The sequence below is a fragment of the Antennarius striatus genome, chromosome 2 (assembly GCF_040054535.1).
Source record: "Antennarius striatus isolate MH-2024 chromosome 2, ASM4005453v1, whole genome shotgun sequence".
Lineage (NCBI taxonomy): Eukaryota > Metazoa > Chordata > Actinopteri > Lophiiformes > Antennariidae > Antennarius > Antennarius striatus.
This window is the reverse complement of record NC_090777.1, coordinates 11,990,790-11,999,273: the sequence shown is the minus strand read 5'-3', so window position 1 is coordinate 11,999,273 and position 8,484 is coordinate 11,990,790. Positions and strand designations below refer to the sequence as shown.

At 42.1% G+C, this 8,484-nt stretch overlaps 1 pseudogene; it reads right to left on the bottom strand.

The window, feature by feature from the left end:
* Positions 1-654: 654 nt before the first annotated feature.
* LOC137610162 (potassium voltage-gated channel subfamily KQT member 2-like) overlaps positions 655-8,484 on the bottom strand; it is a 29,587-nt pseudogene continuing 21,757 nt past the window's right edge.

Genomic DNA, 8,484 nt, shown 5'->3' with positions numbered 1-8,484 from the left:
GAATTCATTATTCTGAAATGCAAGCACTTTTTTTTTTCTTTAAATTTTCTAATTATCATACAGCAAAGTTTTGCCATTATGAAATCTCAAGTCATTCAAAGATTTAGACATTTTTAAGATGCTATCCATGTGGTAAGAGTCAGACAATCTCTCATACTGGATTCCATGAAGTATTTAGTGGTCAGCATACCAGAGAAAGTGCTGAAAGACACAAAGTAATAAAGGCGATTTGCTCTTGTAAGTTTCATAAAAATCAATGTAAAAGTTCAAAGTTTGATGAAAAACAGTGTGTTACAACATGTCTATAATCTTTTATAACTTACAAATGCAACTGAAATGTCCCCACCTGAGTTAAAGAAATGTCCCTAACTAGCTATGTTTCTCTATAACCAAATCTTGAGAGCTACAATAAAACTGTAAATTAAGCATAGTTTGAGTTAATTCACAAAAATTACATTGGTTTTGCTTTCATATATTTACCATCTTGAGTTAGAAATAGCCTCTTATAACCATTTATTTAATATCAAAGACTCTGTGATAACACTGTCAGTAGCAGCATTCTGTTGTCACATGACTGACATCCTGTTAACTACTAAAAATGTTGGTTTCTTTCACCTCTATCATTCTCTGCCAAGCAGATAAGCCCCTCCTGAGCTACTTCTGTCCAGGCCAAGCCCTCTCCCCCCCTGAGACCTCTCCAGTGAAGGATAGAGGTGAGGGGGCATAGAGGTCAGAGTCTGTGTCTGATTCTCCCTCTGCTATGAAAGGTCGGACTCTGGGACGAGGCGAAGCTCCAGCTGTGGCTTCAGGAAAGGCTCCAGCTCCCCCTCCTGAGCCCATGAAGAAAGAAGGCCCAAAGAAGTCCTCTTTGGCCTGGGAGATGCTGAAGCCACTGAAGGAACGCTCCAGCTCTTCGTGATCGACCGACGGGATGGATAGAGACGTGTCGCTCTCCACAGCAGCGGAGTCCTGTTGGCACCTCTGCCTCCTGTGATGCCTCCTGCCCAGCGTGCTGCTCTCTCTGCCGCTGCCAGAGGATCGGTCATGAACCGGAGCAGGAGGAGGTGGAAGGCGAAATAAGGTGGGAGAATGATCACCGCTGCCACCAACTGGTGACGGGCTGTTGGCCATGCTACTGTTCCAGGCAGGCTGGCTGAGGGGATTCTGCAGCTGGTGCTGCCAGGAGGTAGAAGGGCGGCTGTGGCTTCCAGACAGAGTACCCACCGATCTTGCCACAGACCGGCCCAGCAAAGGATCTCTCTTTTCCAAAGATCCATCAGAGCATGGGACATCTGCGGCTGACCACGTCTTCAGCTCCTTCTCCTCCTTCACTCCTTTATCCTCCTTTTCCATCTTGCTCTCCTCTGGACTGTGATAAGGTGGAGCTGGGTAGGGCTCTTTGGAACTGAAAAATGCCTCTGTTTCTGAACGAGGGATACCCATACGCTGAACGTACACATTGACCAAAAAGTCAAGTTTCCTGTCCATGCAGAGCACCTGCAGAGAAAATAACAAATGGTGCCTCATCATGAAAATTTATGTGATTATCATATTTAAATATATTATAAATACTCCAAAGTAACTGCCATACAACTACACAAAGTAACTTATACAAAATATCTGTACCTGCTTTTCCACTTTGACCAGACGTCCCATCATGCTCGGGTCTTCTGCAGCTTCTCCATCAGTTTTAAGACCTTTTCCAACTATCTGGTCAACTCTAGCATTTGTGGAAAAATACATTCAGTTAAAGAACAACTCTGTTCTCCCACATCAGTTTGACCCGGGTGTTTAAGGTCAAGTTCATGATAGCATTATATGAATTGGTGATGCATTGAAAATAGGTGAAGACAGTGTTCATGTTCATGATACTCGTCAAGCTATGATTATGCTATGGATGAATGGATGATGGTTTCAGACCTGAGAGTTTCCTTCGAGACATACTGATATCATGTGGATGGCGTGGGTGCATGCATGTTGACATGAAGCGTTCACCTAGCATGCGTTCACTGTACGTCATGCTTCATTTCTGTTGCACCCTACTGGGGGAGCTGTCTCTCCAGTATTACAGCCAACATCTGTCAACCCCCTGTTGAGCGAGGCCAAGTGACTTGTCTCATTAATATTCAGTGAGGAAGATGCAAGATGTCAAGGCCACTTTTACTTTTTCTGATAAACAAAATAAGGAGGACAAAGTTTGATAAATCATGCACATAAAATTAATAGTTGAGATATTAATTAAATATGTGTCTTTATTTAATTTGATATATGATTTTACCATGGCTTCAGCATATTTATCCAAGCTACAGTAAATGAGATGGGAGAAATGGCTTGAACTCAAAGGGGGTTCGACCAATCAGAACTACGGTAAGGAACATATGTAATGCTGATAGAACATTCATTCTGCCGTCCATTATCTAACCTAGGACTTTCAGTGGACTTCTTATGGCGAGGTGTTGATGGGGGAGGGGGTCCAACAATCATATCTATCCTGGCAAGGCACACAGAGACGATATGAGTGTGATGCAAATGCAGTTGCAGTGAATCATTTCCAATACATCCCACACACAAGACATACGGTGAGTATGACTTGCTTCGTGGTTGACAGGTGCATGTGTTTCACTGTTGGAATATATTTGTTCTACATGTTAGACCTTCAGAGGATCAAAATGTGGAGAGTTAATTTGCAGGAAGGAAAAGTGGTAGAGAAAGCAATGTGAGTAAAACATTGCTGTAATGTTAAAATGAATTTGTGATGCATTCAAAGCTGAAGGAGTGAATATTTTTGACAAATAAAGTTTTACTGAATACAACACATGTAGTTGGACTGATGAAACAGGCAAATCAACATGTGTGTATCCAGTCGGAGCAGAACAGCTGGATTATAAAACAAAACAATTATTTTGACTTTGACGCTTTCTGTCATCCTCAATATCCACCTTGACATCTAGCATAACAAAAATCTCACAAGTTTATTCACTCTGAAACCACCTTAAAATGAGTGTGGTTGAAACGTAAACTGTTGCTAATATGATGATGAGTGTTTGTGCACTTGCCTGGACTGTAGGTTCTTAATGCGAGACAGCATGTCCAGGTGACCTGCAGAGTACTGTTCGATCACATCCATGACATCATAGGGCCGCAGGCTCTCTTTGAACCTCCTTTTTGACACCAGGAACTTCATGATGCTGGAGGAGGACACCGTTTTTTAAATAACGCATTGCACAAAAGCTGCATCTCAGTGGGGTTGTCAAACATTGAAGTCTTGTCTGATGCGAGCAAAGGATATGTGAAGACTAAGGTCACACAAGAGTAACTGTTTCATACCCCTCCCCTAAAGAAACTGACTGACTTTCTCTTAGTATTACTACTGATTCTACTGCTGCTTTCTCTATTACTACGACTATTACTACTAATACGATGCCACAGCTAACCCCATCAACTCACACTTTGTAGCTGTCAATGTTGCTAGGCAACAAGGGTTATGACACAAGGGTCATGACAGGAAAAGCAGATGAAATTATCTTCAGATCAGTCTCTTATTTAACATTCATAATCCCTAAAGGCCGCACCTGCACTGACCGAAAGGGTGTGACACTCGAACTGAGACTCAGCTGCAGACAGATAAGCAGTTCTTATTCACAGCACACAGTTTGATTTGTCTGACAAGCATGTTGTATCAATAACTACAGTATGTCCTATTACAGCATCATTAAGTCATGCAGTGTAATATAAAACCAACATGAATAATTGCAGAACAGCTCAATGGAATTGCGCAGTTCATTTATCACTTAAACCTGTATTTTAACTAATCATAATATACATGATATTGACATTTGTTCAATATAAAAGGGCTGTAATCACAGTTTGACACACTAGATGAGGGAAACAATGATCTTAACGGTGATGGTTAGGGTTCCTATTAGCAACTTGTTGCTGAGATGGCAATAAAGTTCTTGAATCTTGAATCTTCAACGTGTGACTGATGGTCATCGTTTTAACAAACAAAAGAACAAAACAGCAGAAAAAATTACATTCTGATGTTTTTGTTTTGTTCTTGTTTTTACTTCTTTTTTGTCTTTGGAATTCAAGTTTAAATTACACAATGTCTTGTTTACATGTGTTTGACTCCCGTCCCAGTTAAGGACTGAATAGAATGGTTCAACAGGAGGGATTCTGACATGTCAAGGCTGGACCTGATTGCTGCATGATGACTAACTATTAACAGATAGGTCAATAACACCGACTCATCAATAGATTGAATCAACATGTAGTCATAGCAGCTTGATATTAATATATGTCCAGACCAAAACTAAAAAAGTTGTGTTGAAATAAACAGGAATAATCCTTTAAATTATCAGAGCCAGTAAAGCATGAAACATGCATGACTTCAAGCTGAGAATTTTCCCCATCAATGCTAATTTTCTCTCTGGGTGAAATAAATATTGTCGAACCATTAAAAGCGAATGACTGAATTCTTACCAGATTGCCCTTATTGTGACCTTCAAGCCTGATGGTAAGTCTTGAGGGGGAAACTCACAGTGGCAGCTCTTATCATCACCAATTTCCTCTCCTGGGAGACTGGCCTCTACAGAGCAAAGAGAAGGACAGTCAAAGAATATTTCCTGCCTCTACAGTAAGCACAAAGCAGAGCTGCTGCTTAAAGCCTTAAAAGGCCCAAATTACAAATACGAAGTGGATCCAAGCCAGTTTGTGCATGTAGAGAGTATTGTACATGTGTGGAACAACAGAAAATAAAAAAAAGACTTGGTGCAAAATTTAAGTACAGCTAATGCGACTCAGCCTTACCAGAAACCTTTAAATGCGCAGTTTCCCTTCCCAAAACCAATCACAGTCTAGATTAGCTTAGTAACTAGCCTGTTAAGTTCAGTCAGAAGGCCAATGTGTAAATTTGGAAATACAATTCATACAGGCAAAGTCCTGACCAGAACTTATCAGAATTTACGATGAGAATCTGGTAGGAAAAAGTGATGTTTTACATGCAACGTAAAGCAGGTTTATGGGCATTTTGCCTCTGTGCCAGTTTTGTTTTAAGTTGATGCCTCACTTGACTTGAACCCATGATTAACTTGCCTGCCACCACTGTAAGTAAATACTCTAGTATTTACATGTATCCTTATAAATAGTATCATCATGTCTGTTCTCGGCTTGTACCATCCGTCAGTCTTCAGTCGTTGTTGGAGTGGGAAAAAAGTCTAAATAAAAGGGTTCAGGTCAAGTGAACAGATCTCAGCAGGTGTCAGCATGCAGCTTTCTCAGGCTGGTGGCGCTGACTTGTTTTTTAATTATCTCCCAAATGGAAGCCAACCAACAAAATATCCCGGTGTCTTACTTATTAAACCTTCAATTGCTGCAAAAGGAGAGAAAGAAGAGACATGGAAAAGTATTTGTTATGGATTCTAGCATGAAGACTATAGCAGACAAGTCAGTTCCAAACATGAATTTTGGCTCATGTCTGAACAGGCTGGTCTCTCTTCTACTTCTGTGCTCAAATACATCCAGACACTACAGACCATATTACTGTCTAAGCTCAAGACACGTCATGATGACTTGTCTAACCTGGAGAACGCTTCAGTCCCAAGTCTTATCTTGCATTTCAATCACCACTTAATCATGAAGCCATGAATTAAGAGAAGAAAAACAACCAATGAGAGTTGGTCCAGTAACAAAAAGACCAAAATGGTGACGGAGAAGTAACAGCTATTTGTTGATAATGATACGGACTGGATGACATATGAATGTCATGAGGTTGTCTTGTGCTTAATTAAGACCGGTTCAAAAAAATACCCTAACCCAAACCCAGTCCCCCCACCACCGTAGACCATAAATGTTGACTTAAATGAATCAAAAATCAATCAAGTCTTTGTCACCTTAAATTACAAGGAGGAGAAAATGCAGTAGCAATTAGCTTCATGTCAGGTAGCATGCAGCAAGTGACCCTAACATGATCCTACAACTGAATTCAGAGCTGTTGAGAGATAGAAACAAACAGAAATGTGTCAACTACTGTAAAATAAGATACTCTAGATGGCTTTCGGAATAAACCTGTGATTTAAATAAGGGTTCTGTTGGCGCCATTTTAATTTACAAAGATACTGGGGCGGCAGTGGCTCAGCGGTAGAGCAGATGTCTTGAAGACGGATCGCTCGGCCGTCGGTGGATTGATTCCCGGTCCCGCCATGACATCCCTTGGAGTGTGAGCTGACAATGGGAGGTGTCAGCTCACCTCCCAGCCACTGCTGAGGCGCCCTTGAGCAAGGTGCCATCCCCACTACAAGCTGATCATTTGGGGCGCGACCTCTGTGTGCAACCCATCACTCTTCCTCCCCTGCACTAATTGCATGATTACAGGCCCCTAGTGTGCGGTGCTTCAGGGGCCTTGTTCACAATACTGTGTGATGTAATAAGACTAACACATATACTGTACTGTATATGCATGTACTGAGAGTGAGAAGAGAATTTCCCCTCTGGGAATCAATAAGGTGTGAATTATTATTATACTGTATATTTTTGTATTTAGGGCGGCACGATGGCGCAGTGGATTGCTCTGTCACCGCACAGCATGGCGGTTCCGGCTTCGAGTTCCGCTCTCTGTGGAGTTTGCATGTTCTCCCCGTGTCTGTGTTGGTTTTCTCCAGGTTCTCCAGCTTCCTCCAACCTCCAAAAACATGTGCTTCAGGTTTATTGGCTGTTTCAAATTGCCCGTACGAGTGAGCATGCTTGTCTAGGTCTCTGTGTGTCTCCTCAGCACACTGGTGCCGTGCCCAGTGTCACTGGTGCCGTGCCCAGTGTCAGTAACAGTTTCCCCCGCCTAACGCCCTCAGTCAGCTGGGATGGCTCCAGCCCCCAGTGATCCGCCACAGTGGATAAAGCGATTGACGATGAATGAATGAATGAAGGAATGAAGGAATTAATTTTTGTGTTTAATGAAACATTTGACAGTCACATCAAGTCAGTTTTCCTTCTGTTTGTGTGTGTGTGTGTGTGTGTGTGTGTGTGTGTGTGTGCGTGCGTGTGCGCGCGCGCGTGCATGCATGTGTCTGTGTGGGTGTGTGTTTTTGTGGTGGTGTTGGTTGGGGGGGGGCTCAGATGAATATGCACGGCCACGCCAGGATAAATTGTAATTTGATATTCACTGCAGTAGGTGGCAGTGATGCTTTCATGTCTACATGCAGTCGATACTCCTCAGTTAGTTTATACTATATACTAGTGGGAATCCATGGAAATTCCACGATAAAACAATAATATCAGATTTTGTTTGTTTTCTTTTTTGTCTTTGCTGTCACAAGAAAACAAACCGCTGTGTCTGACAAAGCCGTAATGGCTCCGTATGTGTGGGACAGACGAACGCAAAGACGAAAGCTGCTTCGGTCCGGCCATCTGGGTAGACGCCGGCTTCGTGAGTTCAGTTCTGGTGAATAAAGCATCGGGGTTCCCCACATGATGACGTGAGGTCCGTCACAATCAAAGAATATAAACCAGTACATTTGACGAAGCCATAACAGCTCCATAAGTGAGACACAGGGACAAATGTGAAGACCGGAACTAACTCAGCCAGTGGCCCAAACTTCCGGGTAGACGCAGGAAGCATGACAGCGTCAGGTTTTCAAATGAGCTTATTCAAATACAGTGGTGGGCAGTCAGGGCCAGCAAGGCCTTCTCTGCTGATCTAACATAACCAGAGATCATGATAATATTTATGATGAAAGTTAATTATATTTTAATGCATTTTCCTTAAATAAATATATTCAAATATATGTATGAATATATAATTATACATTTGGATATAATATGACATAGGCCAACACTGGGTCAGTGTTCTATTTGTAGATTAGAGGCGTTTTATCCAATCAGAATTCAGCTAGCTTGTGTTGCCAGGTTGAATGAAATCTGCCCAGGACCTTCAGAATCTAGAATGTAGGTCTCCCTGCACTGTGAGTGTAAGGGAACATGTAGTTAACAGACAGATGCGATAGCCAATCAGATCACGTGTTGGTGACACCAAGGCCTTCTAGCTGGCCTCACTGTCTGTCACCTGACATTTACATGTCCTGTGATTGGCTACTCACTCTGAGAAGGCGGCGCTATGCAGACGCTATGCAGACACACATTTGAAGAGAAGCTCTAGTGAGAAGAGGGTGCCATCCCTGAAGGAGCTAACCTGTTGCAGCTAACCTGAACTAGTTTACCTGAGCTAGCTAACCTGAAATAGCTAACCTGAAAAAGCTAACCTTTTCTAGCTAACTTGAACTAGTTATCCTGTTCTGGCTAGTGGAGTGTACTTGAGGAAAGAAAGGAGAATGGATTTTGTGTTTAAAGGGACAGTAAAGTTAGTTATAAGTGACATATATGTTATTCATCATTATGAAAAATAGAAGAAAAAATACATTTTATGTGTGTCGCATCATCTGTTTGGTCAAAAAAAAATTAAAATCTGCGCCGCAGCAGCTTCCGCATTCAGTG